We start from the raw sequence: 15,794 nt of genomic DNA on the forward strand, positions 1-15,794 counted from the left end.
TATCATTGTTAAATATGTTCCTCCATTCAGTAAGTTGTCTGTTCATTTGTCTATGGTTCACTTTGCTGTAAAAATTTTTTTCAATTTGATATAGTACCATTTGTTTATTTTTTTTTGTTCCCTTGCTCAAGGATATACAGAAAAATATATATATTATTAAGAAAACCTTTCAAAAAATTAAAAAATAAAAATAAAAGCATTCCAAGATTTTACTGTCTATGTTTCTTCTAGGGTTTTTATGATATTGAGTCTCACATTTAATTCTTTAATCCATTTTGAGTTTATTGGCCCTTTCTGATGGCTCAGTGGATAAAGCATTATCCTGGACACAGGTTTCATCCCCAGTCAGGGAACACAGAAGAAATGATCATCTGTTTCTTCCTCCCCCCTTCTCTCCCTCTTTCCCTCCTGCAGCCAGTGTCTCAATTGGTTTGAGCCTGGCCCATGGCACTGAGGATAGCTCTGTTGGTCAGAGCGCGTCAGCTGCTAGCATTAAAAATAGTTTGATACTCAAGCTTTGGCCCCAGATAGGGTTGCCAGGTAGATTCCAGTTGGGGTGCATATGGGAGTCTGCCTCATTATTTCCCCTCCTCTCACAAAAATAAAAAAAGAGTTTATTCTTGTATATGGTGTAACACGTTTGTCTAGTGTAATTTTTTGCAACTATCTGTCCTATCTGCCCAATGTACCCACCACTATTTATTGAATAGACTGTCTTTACCTCATTGTATATTCTTGCCCACTTTGTCAAATATTAACATTAACTGATCATATATGCATGGGTTTATTCCTGGGCTATCTATTGTGTTCCATTGATATGTGTGTCTTTTTGTATGCCAGTACCATTCTGTGTTGACTACTATGTCTTTGCAGTATATAGTCTGATATCAGGTAGCATAATTCATTCAACTTTGTTCATCACTTTCATGATTGCTGCAGATATTCAGGGTCTTTTCTGGTTCTATATAAAATTTTTAATTATTTGTTCTAGTTCTGTGAAATATGTGATTGAGATTATTTATTTATTTATTAATTTTTTTTAGTAAGAAGAGGGAAGGCAGAGACAGACTCCCACATGCGCCAGGACTGGAATCCACCTGGCAAGCCCACTAGGGGGCAATGCTCTATCCATCTGTGGCCCTTGCTCCGTTGCAACTGGCACCATTTTTTAGTACCTGATATGGAGGCCATGGAGCCATCTCCAGCACCCAGGACCAATGTTCTCTAATTGGGCCATGGCTGCAGGAGGGAGGAGAAGAGGTGAGGAGGGGTTGAGAAGCAGATGGGTGCTTCTCCTCTGTGCCCTGACCAAGAATCAAACCTGGGACTTCCACATACTGAGCCAACACTCTACCACTGAGCTAGCTGGCCAGGGCCGTGATTGGTATTTTGATAGGAATTGCATTGAATTTATAAATTGCTTTGGATAGTATGAACATTTTATTTATTTATTTATTTAAATTTAAAATTTTCAACTAAGCTTACTACTTAAACATTTTTTAAATGTTGATTTTTACTACCCATGAGCACAGTATATGTTTCTATTTACTTGTATCTTCTTTAACTCCTTTCTTCATTGTCTTTTAGTTTTCCAAGTACAGGTCTTTCACCTTCTTGATTAAATTTAATCGTAGGTGTTTTATTTTGTTTGATGCAGTTGTAAATGAGATTCTTTTCTTAATTTTCATTTCTGATAGTTTATTATTGATGTATAAATATGCAACTGATTTATGCATGTTTACTTTGTATTCTGCCACTTTACTGAATTTATCAGTTCTAGTAGTTTTTTGGTGGAAACTTTAGGGTTTTCTATATACAGTATCATGTCATCTGCAAAAAATAACAGTTTTATTTCTTCCTTTCCAATTTGGATGCCTTTCATTTCTTCTTTCTGTCTGATTGCTGTGGCTAGGATTTCCAGTACTATGTTAAATAAAAATGGTGAGACATGCCTATCTTATTCCTGATCTTAAGAAAAATGCTTTAAGTTTTCCTCATTGAGTATGATGGTGACTATGGGTTTGTCATATATGGGCTTTATTATTTTGATATTTGTTCTCTCTATTCTCACTTTGCTGAGAGGTTTTAACATAAATGGGTGCTAGATTTTGTCAAAATATTTTTCTGCATCTATTGATATGATCATATAATTTTTACTCTTCATTTTGTTGATGTGGTGTATCATGATATTGATTTGTAAATACTGTGCCAATCTCCAGATGCAATACTTGCATCTCCAGAATAAATTCTACTTCATCATGGGCTGATTGTGGGATATAGATTGCTAATATTGTTGAGTATTTTAGCATATATGATATTGCTGGCCTTGTAAAATGAACTTGGGAGTCTTCCCTCATCTTTAACTTTTTATAACAGTTTTTTTTTTAAATAGGTATTAATTTTTTTTGAATGTTTGGTAAAATCCTTTGTTATGCCATCCAGTTCAAGATTTCTATTTGTTGGAAGTTTTTAGATTACTGTTTTGGACTGATTTTTATACTGTATTCAGTCTGTTTATATTTCTGTTTCTTCTTGATTCAGTTGGGAGATTGCATGTTTGTATAAATGTATTTATTTTTTCCAGATCGTCCAATTTGTTGGCATATAGTTAATTTTACATCTATTTTTTAAGTTGTCCCTGACTAAAGCCCATTGAAAGAACGAATTCTTTGTTTGTTGGATTCCTGTTCAGATTTGTAAGCAAACCTTCATTGAGTGATAACCATATTCCAAGCATTAGCTAGACATGGGTGATGCAAGGATAGAAAACTAAAAAATGTTTTTAGAAATATAATCATATTTTAATGATAAAACCTTGTGCTTGGGAGAAACTGTCTTACTAACCCTGGGTCACAAAGTAAGTGCATGTTGAGATTTCAGCATAAGAGTTTTCTGTCAATTAAGACATAAAACTAAGAAATAATGGATTACTACACTCCAATGCACTATCTTCTTTCCCAAATAATGATTTCATCTACCCAGAGGCAGAAAACCAGTAAGCAAAAATATTATTGTAAATGTAAACATTTTCCATGACAGTATCATATTAAGAAAAAATAAAAGTTTTTGATTGAAATTTTACAGCAGTCAGGAAATGCCATATAATCTTCTGGACAATTTAAGGGATGTATAGTAAAAATTAATATCAAATTTGTGATATTTTTTGTATTTAAGAAATAATTTTATTTTAGACTGCTTTTAAGAATACTTCATAAAGAAACTACTCAAGTCTAAAAACTTAGATTATTAAGTAATATAAATATTTCTAATATTGTAAATAATACTTTAACTAAATAAAATATTTTGCCAAATCCTGCTAGTATATGTATCAATTAATATATATATTACATTCTATAACAAAGTCACATAATATATAATATGTGGTGTATGTATATTTTCCTTTAGTATTTTGTTGTTACTATGTTCTGCTAAAAAAATTAAATTATATAGAACTCTGACAGTGAAGGAGTAGCAGAAAACACATGGGTGAAAATTTCTATTTGTTACAATTCACAAATAGAATAAAGCATATGTGTATAATTGAAGGACAGTCATATCAGACATGGTAAACATCTGTTGCAAGCACAGATGTTAACTATTATTTTAAAAAGACAGCCTATTAATTTATAGTAATTTTATCAAAATGTTAGACTTCAGGATGACAAGGCACATTTGTTTTCTTTTACCTTCTTCTTTTTTTTTTTTTTTGTATTTTTCTGAAGCTGGAAACGGGAGGCAGTCAGACAGACTCCCGCATGCACCCAACCAGGATCCACCTGGCATGCCCACCAGGGGGCGATGCTCTGCCCATCTGGGGCATTGCTCTGTTGCAACCAGAGCCATTCTAGCACCTGAGGCAGAGGCCATAGAGCCATCCTCAGTGCCCAGGCCAACTTTTGCTCCTATGGAGCCTCGGCTGCGGGAGGGGAAGAGAGAGACAGAGAGGAAGAAGAGGGGGAGGGGTGGAGAAGCAGATGGGTGCTTCTCCTGTATGCCCTGGCCGGAAATCAAACCCGGGACTCCTGCACGTAAGGCCAACGCTCTACCACTGAGCCAACCGGCCAGGGCCATTTACCTTCTTTTTTATTCCTTCCTTCCTTCCTTTCTTCCTTTCTTTCTTTCTTCCTTCCTTCCTCCCTCCCTCCCTCCCTCCCTCCCTCCCTCCCTCCCTTCCTTCCTTCCTTCCTTCCTTCCTTCCTTCCTTCCTTCCCTCTTTTTTCTTTCTTTCTTTCTTCCTTTCTTTCTTTCTTTTTTTCTTTCTTTTTCTTTCTTTCTTCTTTCTTTTTTTCATTCTTTCTCTCTTTCAACAGCAGGTATTCTATGGAAATATGCAAGCAGTTCACTTGGAAAATGTCAGGCTCATCAGGTAATTTGAAAGAACCGAGAGCAGTCAGTCTGTCCAAGCCTGACTTAGGTAGCCCTAAAGTGCTGTATATGACTGTGAGATACCACAAAATATGAAAAAGAACTGGCAATATTACTACTACTACTGCTGCTGCTACTACTACTACCATTACTACTAAACAGTAACAAAAATAATGATAACTAGCTCTTATATAGTGCTTACTCTATTTTACATAGATTAACACATTCTATCCTCACAACATCTATATAAGGTAGGTTGTATTATAATCTCCACTTTATAAATGAGAGAACTAAAGGACAGATAGTTAAGTGAAGAGATAGTACCTGGTAGAGCTAGGATTATACTCAGGCAGTTGGGATTCTAGAGCCTGTGCTCTTAACCACTAATCTTTAACTTGATGTACATAAATGCATACATGTACATGCAGTGGGTTGTGCACATTTGGATATAATAGGTACATGTTTATAAATGTATATAAGTCATATAAAATTGAGATATGTTCTTTACCCATCTTCTTCTGAGTACTTTTCCTAAAATGTGACAACAGACTTTGATGGATACAAATAATAATACTTTCACTTATTCAGTCATTTATGAATTGTTTAAATAATATAAGACCTGTATTGTTGGTGAATGAATGCATCAGTAAATAAATAAATTAATCACTAGATGCCAGAATATAAGGAATTAAAAATATGAGAAAGTGAAGAATCATGACATAAATTAATTCATCATTCAAGGAATGTCTATTGAGTATCAACTTTAGTTCAGAAAAAATTTTAAATAAAAAATAGAGAGACCCTTAAATTCATGAAGTGTAGTTAGTAGTTTTAAAGACAAAGGTCAAGAAGTACCCAAGTCAAATAGAGTGTTATAAGGAAAAACTGGAGTGAGAAGAATAAATTTATCAATCTAAGGTATCACTCAAGTATAGCTGCATGTTAGCATAAACTAGAAAACCATTTTAAACAATCTATTGCCTACTTTCTCCACTCATATTCAATATAGTTCTGGAAGTTTAAGCCAGAGGGATCAGACAAGAGAAAGAATTAAAAGGCATCAATATAGGGACAGATGAAGTAAAAATATCACTTTTTGCAGATGATGTGATCTTGTATACAGAAAACCCCAAAGACTCCACCAAAAAACTATAAGAAACAATAAATCAATAAAGTCAAGTCTCAGGATACAAAATCAATATACAAAAATCCACTGCTTTCTTATACCCTATTGAAGAAACATTGCAAAATGAACTAAAAAAAAATTCCTTTTACAATTGCAACAAAAAAAGTAAAATACCAAGGAATAAACTTAACAAAGAATCTGAAGGACTTATATACTGAAAATGACAAGACATTATTGAAAAATATTAAAAAAGTCATAAGAAAATGGAAAAATATTTCATGTTCATGGATTAGAATAATCAACATAGTTAAAATGGATATATTACCCAGGATTAGAATAATCAACATAGTTAAAATGGATTACCCAAAGTAATATACAAATTTAATGAAATCCCCATCAAAATCCCAATGTCATTTTTTAAAGAAATAGAACAAAAAATTACCAGGTTTGTATGAAACCATAAAAAGCCTTGAATAGCCATGGCAATCCTAAGGAAAATGTATGAAGCTAGAGGTATTAATTACACTACTCGACTTCAAATTATACTAAGAGTCATGATAATCCAAACAGCATGGTATTGGCAGAAAAACAGACATACAAAACAATATAACAGAATCGAGAGCCCAGAAATAAAACCACACATATATGGACAGATCATCTTCGACAAAGGAGCCAAAAGCACACAATGGAGAAAAGAAAGCCTCTTCAATAAATAGTGCTGGCAAAACTGGAAAGCCACATGCAAAAGAAAGAAACTTGACTACAGTTTGTTCCATGCACAAAAATTAATTAAAAAGGGATCAAAGATCTAAATATAAGATCCAAAATAATAAATTACATATAAGAAAAGTAGGTACCAGGCTCATGGATCTTGGCCATAAAGAACAACTTATGAATTTAACCCCAAAGACAAGGAAATTAAAAGCAAAAATAAATGAATGGAACTATATCAAACTAAAAATTTTCTGCATAGCAAAAGAAACAGACAACAAAACAAATAGGCAGTCAACTAAATGGGAAATGATATTTGAAAACAACAGCTCCAATTAGAGGTAAATAACTAAAATATTTAAATAACTCACAACGCAACAAGCTCAGCAACAAACAAACAAATAATCTAACTAAAAAATGGAGAAAGGACCTGAACAGAAACTTTTCCCAAGAGGACATACAAATGGCCAGATATATGAAAAGATGCTCATTTTTACTAGCTACCATAAAAACACAAATCAAAACTACAATGAGATACCACCACCTCACACCTGATAGATTGGATATTATCAGCATGACAGGTATTAACAAATGTTGGAGAAGCTGTGGAGAAAAAGAAATCCTCATTCACTGCTGTTGGGAATCCAAATTAGTACAACTATTATGGAAGAAAGTATGGTGGTACCTAAAAACTTAAGAATAGAACTACCATATGACTCAGAAATCCTTCTACTGGGTATCTACCCCAAAAAACTAAAAAATATTGGTATGTAAAGACACATGCACCCATGTCTTCATCGTAGTATTATCACAGTGGCCAAGACATGGAAACAACTGAAATGTCCCTCAATAGAAGAATGGATAAAGATGTTTTACATATATAAGATGGAATACTACTCAGCCATAAGAAATGATGACATAGTATCATTTATGACAACATGGGTGGATCTTGAGAACATTATACTAAATGAAATAAGTAAATCAGAAAAAAACTAAGAACTGTATGATTTCACACATAGGTGGGATATAAAACTGAGACTCATGGACATAGATAAAAGTGAAGTGGTTACCAGGGGGAGGAATATGGGGGAGGGGAAACGGATAGGGGAAAAGGGTGGAAAGAGGGACAAATATAAGGTGACAGAAAATAATTTGACTTTGGGTGGTAGGTATACAATATAATCATCAGTTCAAATGCTATAGAAATGTTTACCTGAAATCTGTGTACTCTTATTGATCAATGTTACCTTGTTAAAGTTAATTTTCTAAATGAAATTAAAAATAAATAAATAAACAATCTATTGCCAATGTCCTACTCTAAACTGAATCCAAATCTTGAGGGCTAAACTTTGGGCATGTAAAATTGTCCCAGACGGTTCTAATGTGCAGCCATATTTGAGACCCACTAGTTGGACGGAAGGAACTCTCTAGAGAGCTTTTATAGAGGTGACAATTTTCTGGCTGAATTGTAATAGAACACCAGGCTAGAACAATGTGAGATCATATGGATCAGAATGGGGAGAGAACAACAGGAGAGAGGGTGGATGGGGAAGGACAGGTGAGGCAGAGAATTGCTAGATAGAGAAAGACTTCTCAGCAGAAGTGTTATGGCTTCCTCTGCAACTGCAGCATTCTGAGCCCCTGGAAACTCTTTCTCTCATGCTACTTACTGCCTTTGCTCCTTTGCCAGACAGAGATTAAAATACTCGGCCAAGCCTACGGTATTCTGGACTTATTTAAGGTAATGGCTTTTATCGATTGAGGTTCTCTGCCTGCAGGCCTCATAGGACGTTTCAGCCTCAACTTTTACTTCAGATTCATACTTCCCTAAATAGCTTCTAAATGGATTTTAAAATGCTCCATCTAAATACTTAGAGGTTTACCCCAGCCACCCCATTAATTTCAAGAGAATGAGCTCTTGCCAACAATCGAGATTTTGTTGCACTTTGCAAGCCAAGTAAAAGCTACAGCCCTTGGCCTAAGGAGTTTACCTCTTTGAAGTAGGTGTGACTGGTTACTTAAAAATGCATAAAATGCTCGGATTTGAAATTGAATCTAGAAATGCTGACTCTCTCCTTGTTGTTGGAGCAGTTAAGGACTTTAATGTGCTTCATACCGTTTCAGTCTGACAATACAATAGCTGTAATATCTCATGTTGTTCACATTAACATTCTGTACAGTGTTTTCAAAATCATTAGTTTGGACTCTTCATTTTTGAATAATAACAATAGGTAATGATTCTTATAGCTAGCACTGTTGAGCATGTGCTATGTGCTTTTCAATAGTCTTAGCACTTTGCCTATATTAATTAATTAAATGTTCTCAACAACCCTATGAGAGAAGCAATTTATAATTTTCAGTTTGTAGATGATTAGTTCATATCTGTTGGGCAAACAGATGTGTTAGGCTCATGTGTGTATGGTCTATGTAAGGCTGCAGGTGCTTGTCCTCAGGGCGGCAGATTGTAGATTACAAATAGCCTGCCACCAGTGGGAGGGGCCATTGTTTGCTATTATTTTCTGGAGAAGGGGTTTTTCCCATGGCCTGTTTTGCTTGTGAGCCCAGAGAGGGAAAGAGAGTTTTCCCTGCCCACTTGCTCCTCTGCCCTTGTGAGACTCTAATAAACAGAATGGCCCACCATCCTCCAGCTCCACAGTTTCTTTACCTTCTGCCCAAATCCAATGTGAACCTGCATGGCCACTGCCGCCAGCTTTACAATATCACAGAAACACTTTGGTGACTTGACCAAAGGCTTTAGACTTTTAAGGGGCAGACTGGTTCCAGAGACTCTTTGGTTAATATAAAACAGACATAATTTGTGTCTTGGTTCTCACACTAACATTTTGATATTATAAATAGATAAAAGCATTTTCAAGAGTGTTTACCAGATTTCCTTATACACAGTACATAATCAGTGCATATAAGAAATTATGCTTATAACAATATTTTGTAAATATTTTTTAAAAAGAGATAAAATTAACATTCGAGTAACCTACCACGTCATGTTTTTTAGTTTTATAATTATATTCTCACAATAACTCTGAATTGCATTTAGAACCAGACTTGTGGTTAAGTGATTAGTCTCAAGTTACATAACCAAGAAGTGGTAGAACTGAATTTGGAACCATGATAATATGGGATTTTTCCTAAGAAATGGCCCTTTTGCTGACAGTTGGGCGAAGAGTTCCTCATTTTAGACTGGCACAGTTAACAGGACCTTCTGAAGTATGATTCAACTATGTTCTTATGTTTACAACACACAACATACAAGATTCACAGAACATTTCATTAATACACAGTAGAGGAACAATTGAAAGAATAACATCAAAATTATCTAGTTAAACTTCTAAATATTTCCCTATTCCTACCAAAGGAGTTGCCTGTTAGTGTACTTTTGAACATAAAAAAAGAATGTTACAAAGGAAATGAGAATGTTAATGACTTCCCAACACAGACAGCTCAATTATGTAGAATACAAACCACAATATATGACTGGAAGTGGGAGTCTAGATGTGAGTATGAGTACTTAGATGCAGCAGTACCCAGTTTGACCAGATATCTATTTGCTTGTGGACACTGGGATTGGTGATGCTTCCAGTGCTACAAATGGGAAAGACTGGATAAATACACACACACACACACACACACACAACACACACACACAGCACACACAAAGGCATATAACTATCCATATGCACATATTCCATTAAATGTATAGGAATATGAAGTATATATAAATATATTCCAATAAATTGCCTAAATAGCTTTATAAATAGGGGATTTCTTTTTATGTATGTAAAATGGACAATGAAGTGTTTAAGTAGCACCAACTAATAGCTCTTCCTTTTTAATACAAGCAGATATTGTTCTAGGTTGTTATTATATGATCTCATTTAACCCTGGCAACAATCCTATTTTCAGCCTTTTGCAGCTATCAGACACTATCGTTCTGGTAGGTTTTTACCTGTGCTGAGCTGGTATAGCTAATGTTAGATAAGAGATTTCATCTCATTCATGCTTCATCTGCAGTGTTTGAGAGGCTATACAGAAATCAAAGGTTTAAAGTAAGTCCTAAAATCTGGAAAAAGAATAACACATACTCTCTCTCTCTCTAAATACTATTTCATAAAAATCAAAAGTAACAACAGGGTCTTATGCTGTTTACATGTTATAACACAGTCCCCTGAGTGTCCCAGCCACAACCCATGACACACATGAGCCAGATTATCATATATGTGCATTTATTATACCTCCTGAGGAGACTCTAAAACTTTATTTTTTTTTATTTGTTTAGTTTTTGCTTATTTTCCTGAGATCCACCCTGCAAATACATCTTGGGCCAATGCTTGAGTACTGATCTATTTTTAGTGCCTGAGCCCACACTTCAACTGAGTCATCCTCAGTGCCTGTGACCATGCTCAATCCAATTGAGCCACTGGCTATGGGAGGGGAAGAGGGAGGGAAGGGAGAGAGAAGGGAGCAAAGAAGATAGTTGGTTCTCCTGTCTGCCCTGACCTGGGATTGAACCCAGATGTCCATATGCCAGTTTGATGCTCTATCCACCGAACCAACCAGCCAGGGCCCTTTATTTTCTGACATAATTTCTCCAACTGCAAATAAATGAAAGTGACATTATTATAAAAATAGTCTTAGGTATCTTTGGATTTATTTACTGGTTTATTTTTATTTATTTATAAGCACTGAAACATAGTAAAACATGTCTTTCAGTTGACTTCACAATTATGCTAAGGCAGTGTCATGCCTTTTTGAAAACCAAACTTAGTTTATTATTAGATTTGGCAAACTTATATTATGGTTGTCATGATTTGAATTTATCTAGTGGGTTGTCTGGTTGCTTCTGATTTGATTCATTATTTGTTTGGACTATATACTTTTCTTTTTATTTATTATATTATATTTTTGAATTTATTGGGATGGCATGATTTGCCATATCTTATAGATTTCAAGTGTACATCTCCATATAACACTGTCTACATACTCCATTGTGCACCCTCTGCTTCAAGCAAAGTCTTTTATGTCCTCATTTCCACCCTTTGCTCTCCTACACCACTTTCCCTCTGGCTATTGCCTCCCGGTTGTCTGTATCTAGTTATTAAGTATATGAGTTTTTTGGTTAATCCCTTCACCTTCTTTCATTCAGTATTCTCATTCTTCTTCCCTCTGACAGCTGTCTTTCTTTTCTATATGTCCATGCCTCTATTTCTATGTTCTTCATCAGTTTATTATGTTCATTAGATTCCGCATAAACATGAGATAATATGGTATTTGTCTTTCTCTGATTGACTTATTTCACTTAGCATAAGAATCTCCAGTTCCATCCGTGCTGTTGAAAAAGGCAAGATTTCCTTCTTTTTTACAGCTGCTTAGTATTCCATTGTGTGAATATACCACAACTTTGTTTCCACTTGTCCTCTGGTAGGAAGTTGGGCTGTTTCTAGATCTTGACAATTGTAAGTAACACTGCAGTGAACATGAGAATGGATATATTATTTTGGACTAGTGTCTCAAGATTCCTAGAATATATTCTCAGAAGTGGGATCGCTGGATCAAAAGGCAGATCCATTTTTAATTTGGGGAGGAGTAAATCCATACTGTTTACCATAGTGGCTGCACAAGTCTGCATTTATGCCAATATTATATGAAGGTTCCCTTTTCTTCACATCTTCACCAGCACTGGTTTGTTAATTTGTTGAAGACACCCATCTGACAGGCCCGATGTGATATCTCATTATGGTTTTAATTTGTGTATTTCTTATGATTAATGATGAGCATTTTTTATATGTCTGTTTGCTAATTGCATGTCCTCTTTGTAGAAGTGTCTATTTAGGTCCTTTGCCCATTTTTTTTTTTTTTTTTAGCAAGAGAGACAGAAAGAAGGAAAGATAGGGACAGACCCATGAGAAAGAGAGAAATGAGAATCATCAGTTCTTTTTTGCAGCACCTTTGTTGTTCATTTATTGCTTTCTCATATATGCCTTAACTGAGAGGGCTAGAGCTGAGCCAGTGACCCTTGCTAAAGCCAGCAATCTTGGGCTTCAAGCCAGTGACCTTTGGGCTCAAGCCAACAACCATGAGGGCATGCCTATGATCCCATGCTCAAGCCAGCGCCTCCACGCTCAAGCTGGTGAGCCCACACTCAATCCGGCAACCACAGAATTTCAAACCTGGGTTCTTTGCATCCGAGTTTGATGCTCTATCCACTGCACCACTGCCTGGTCAGGACCCTTAGCCCATTTTTAAATTTCATTTATTTATTTATTTGTTTATTTGTTTATTTTTGAGAGAAAAATAGGAACATTGAGCTACTCCTTCCTGTATGTGCCTTGATGGGAGAATTGAACTGGCAACCTCTGCTATCTGGGACAATGCTCCAACCTACTACGCTATTCAGCCAGGCTTTATTTTTATTGATTTTTAGAGAAACAGAGAGAGGTAGGGAGAGAGAATGAAGGACAAGAGAAATATTCATTTTTTGTTCCATTCAGTAATGCATTCTTTGGTTTCTTCCTGTGTGTGCCTTGACCAGGGATTGAACCAGCAACCTTGTAGTTTTGGAACGACACTCTTAACTGACTGAGCTAATCTGAGCTCACCAGCTAGGGCCATTTGCCCATTTTTTAATTGGATTGTTTGTCTTCCTGTTGTTGAGTTTGTTTAAGTTTGTAAACATTTTGGATATTAACCCCTCATCAGATATTTCAGTGAATATGTTTTCCATTCAGCGTGTTGTCTTTTCATTTTGTTATTGGTTTCATCTCCTGTGCAAAAGGTTTTTAGTGAGGTGTATATTCCAAGTCCTATTTCTGTGAGATTCTAATCAGCAAATTAGGAAAAGTCCCCAAAATTTGTATTTTTAAAGATGTCCTTTGGTCATTCTGATGCCCAGCCAGGTTAGGAACCAACTACAGACACAAGGTTAATATTCTTTAGTACAAAATGCCACAAAGACTCTGCTCCACTATTCCTTCCTGTCTGAATAACGGTGTCTTCCTCCATCATACAAGAAGCAATAAAAACAACTGGTTTCCGGTACTCAGAAACTTCATTTCATACTTGCTCCAATAAAAGATGAGAGCAGTTACACAAAAATGGCTCAATTATTTTTAAAGTGTCAGGTCTTTGCTCTCTCAGGATCCTTTACCACAGAAGAACATTCATATTTCTTCTAGTTCCCCTAATAATAATAAAAATAAAAATAAAATAAAATAAAATGAAAAAGAACCTTTATGACTCTAGTTCAATGCCAACTTTAATTCATAACAGTCAGTATTAATTCAGGCCTAAGGCCCTTAGGAAAGATAACAGATGCCTAGACTTTTTTTTTTTCCTTCTGCATTTTATTTTCTCATGTTCCATTAAGGCTTGGTACATCTATTTAGTCCAGATTCCAGCCTCAGGCATGTTTAAATGTGTTAGTTTAATACTCTGTCATCTTTTACTTTGCATTCTTTATGGAGGATAGATAGTTTTATATTAAGAAACAACAATAAACTGTTTTCTGACAAAGAAATGATTGATTCTGGGAACCTCCATCCAACACACAATTTATCTTCCTCATTTTGTCCTGAAATCACAAAATGCTTGGTAAAATGTATCTGCAGAGCCTCCCCTTTAGCGATACTGGTGTGAGACGAATGTCTATAATATGTCCCTTCCTAAATCTCAGCCCTTGAGATAGAAAAGATTATACAAATGAGGAGATTGTTGTGAATTCAGCCTAAAAGTCCAGAAAGAAGGGACCAGAGCCAGACCTGATGAGTCACTTGGGCTGACATCACTGAGCTATCGGACCTCAGAGAAATCACTTAAAACTCCTGGAACTCAATTTTTTCTCTTTCAAAGGGAGATAATAATATGTTAGAGTCTATTGAGGAGGTTTACTGAGGCAATGACTATTGTCAACATATAATTTGAACGAGTTAAAAACACTTTATGCAAATAAAGAATGAAAATATGTTAACAATTAATTACATTATTAATAAGAAAACTTGAAAGATGATAAAACTAGAACCAAGATCAGTTAAAGAACTATGTATTGGCCCTGGCTGGTTGGCTCAGTGGTAGAGCATCGGCCTGGCGTGCAGAAGTCCTGGGTTCGATTCCTGGCCAGGGCACACAGGAGAAGTGCCTATCTGCTTCTCCACCCCTCCCCCTCTCCTTCCTCTCTGTCTTTCTCTTCCCCTCCCGCAGCCAAGGCTCCATTGGAGCAAAGATGGCCCGGGCACTGGGGATGGCTCCTTGGCCTCTGCCCCAAGCGCTGGAGTGGCTCTGGTCGCAACAGAGCGATGCCTGGGAGAGGCAGAGCATCGTCCCCTGGTGGGCAGAGTGTCGCCCCCTGGTGGGCGTGCCGGGTGGATCCCGGTCGGGCACATGCGGGAGTCTGTCTGACTGTCTCTCCCCGTTTCCAGCTTCAGAAAAATACAAAACAAAAAAAAAAAAGAAAGAAAAAAAGAGAACTATGTATTTACATAAGTTTTGTTTCAATAAAGACTGTTACATGAAGACTTTAGGTTAGATTCAAAAATGGTTAATGTTACTCAGGACCATAATATACCTTTACTAACTGACATAAATCTAGTTATGTCAGTTTGGGTTACCTTTAACTGACATAAATTTGCAAAGTAACATGTAGCTCCACAGTGTCTGAGTGCATATACGTAGTGAAGTCAGATGCAGGTGTCTTACCCTAGAGGTATGCTTCTCAGAATGGTTCTAGGACCTTTGGGAGTCCTCATAGCCCTTTCAGAAGGTCACACAATCGAAATTATTTTTATAATAATACTAAGTTTTTACTTGCCATTTTTACTCTCATTCACTCATGAATATAAATTTTCAGACTACAGATCAAATATCTGTCAGAAAAGGAGACTCCAGCTGCCTTCTCTTCAGCCAGATCTTGATGAGGTTGTGAAAATGTAAACCAATGTTTTCACAGATTTTTCATGTTTGGAAAATGTATTTTCTTCATAAAGATATGTAATTTATATTAGAATGCAATAGATTTATTATAGTTATGATAAGAGTAATAAGCATTTAAAATACTAAGTTTATATTTCTAGTATATAGAAAAAATCAATATATGTAACACACTTAGCGCAAACCTTCTTTGGACTGACAACAATTTTAGGAGTGTAAAAAGGTCCTGAGGCTAAAATGTTTGAAAACTTCTGTCTTAGAGAATTAAGTAAATTGGTTAGACTTGTTAAATAATGCACCAATACAACATTCCAAGGGTATCTTTTCTTCTACTTTCCTGAATTGCACATTTTTAACAACACCTCTAAACAAAGTTAAGGATATAGCAAATTACCTGCTATAAAAGTAGAAGCTTAATATCATTTCCCTTCTTCTTGTATTCTTTCCTAGTGAAAGAGTTTATTTATAAACCGACCATTAGTTTTTAGTCTAAACTAGGCTAATATAGACGAGAATTCTTTGTTTAGATCAGTTGAGGTCTCTCCCAGTCATTTTGTGCTGATGGCTAATGTTCCACCTCCTGAGAAAAAAACCCTTGTGGCCTTTGCTTTACTGTAAAATATTTGTGTAAATTTTTGCTTAACAATTCTTCTTC

The 15,794-nt window shown here is 35.8% G+C and overlaps 1 non-coding gene across 1 annotated transcript; it reads right to left on the reverse strand.

The window, feature by feature from the left end:
- Window positions 1–3,992: 3,992 nt before the first annotated feature.
- On the reverse strand, window positions 3,993–4,068 carry TRNAV-UAC (transfer RNA valine (anticodon UAC)). The gene has a single exon. It is a non-coding gene; the product is annotated as a tRNA-Val (tRNA).
- Window positions 4,069–15,794: the final 11,726 nt, after the last annotated feature.

Source organism: Saccopteryx bilineata, chromosome 1 (assembly GCF_036850765.1).
Source record: "Saccopteryx bilineata isolate mSacBil1 chromosome 1, mSacBil1_pri_phased_curated, whole genome shotgun sequence".
NCBI lineage: Eukaryota > Metazoa > Chordata > Mammalia > Chiroptera > Emballonuridae > Saccopteryx > Saccopteryx bilineata.